This window comes from Quercus suber, unplaced genomic scaffold (assembly GCF_002906115.3).
Source record: "Quercus suber isolate HL8 unplaced genomic scaffold, Cork oak 2.0 scaffold_59, whole genome shotgun sequence".
Taxonomy (NCBI): domain Eukaryota; kingdom Viridiplantae; phylum Streptophyta; class Magnoliopsida; order Fagales; family Fagaceae; genus Quercus; species Quercus suber.
In genome coordinates, this window is record NW_027069524.1 from 1,087,462 (window position 1) to 1,088,577 (window position 1,116).

The window sequence follows — 1,116 nt, forward strand, 5'->3', positions numbered from 1 at the left end:
GCGGTCCTTTCTCGGCCACCGTTACTTGCTGGGATGAAGAGGGACCTGATAGCGGAATACCTTCAGGTATGTAAGACCCCCCAGTAAAAGAGAAACCGCTCTCCACCCACGGTAATCTGCGTAAGCGAGGATCACGAGCTCTAATTACGTGCTGCGGAACAGGGAATGACGTTTGAGCTGGGTCACACCCGAGGATTTTATGAGCAGCTCTGACTTGGTTGTCAGATTCGTTCAAGAAAAGTTCCGACCTGAGAACGGTCTCCAAATCCGCTTTATTGACCAGGTGGAAGTGACGTGCAAAGGCGTGTGGATCTGTGAAAAGAAAAGTGAAATTCTTATGATTAGTCAACCAAGCTGAGTATACAGATATAAAACACAAAGGCACTGAAACCTAAATTATCTTGTACTTCGGACGCCCTACCTGGCTTCCCCTCTACGGTTGGGCAATGAAAGCCGTCGTGCCATTCTCCCGACACTATGAGGAAATCTTGGTTCAACCCCTTATTGGAGTCAGGAAGACACTGGATAAGGCGAACCCTATCGTCCCTTGTCTTCATATAATACGTCTTACCCCTCAGATGATGAAGGTTGTAACACCAATTAACATCATGGTGAGTCAATCTCAGCCCCATTTTTTCATTCAGGGTATCTACACACCCTAGTATCCTAAATACATTCACAGCGCATTGAGTAGGGGCCAGGCGGAAATGCCTAAGGTAATTGAGGGTCACCGGCCTCATAGGGATTCTCATCCCTCCTTCTACAAAAGCAACTATTGGAATCACGACCTCACCCTCTCTCCTCTTAAGATACCACTCTCCTTCCTCGCAGTATTTCAAGTTCACATTATCGGTATTCCATAGTCAACAATGAATTTGTTTATCATCTCATCGGACTCGACCAGCTCCTTAAACTTACCCATTCCCCAAAGACAACTAAAAGCTCTAAAAAAGAAAAGGAAGAGTGAAATCAGGGAAATTTGGGGTCACTAGACAAAGAAAACTTACAGAGGTATGACGATACTCTTCAGATAGTGTGCCAGTCAAACCAAGTTCAAAATATGTGCATCAACGATGATAAGCGCGAAAATAATGAAACCAGGCAAGTCAAACAGGT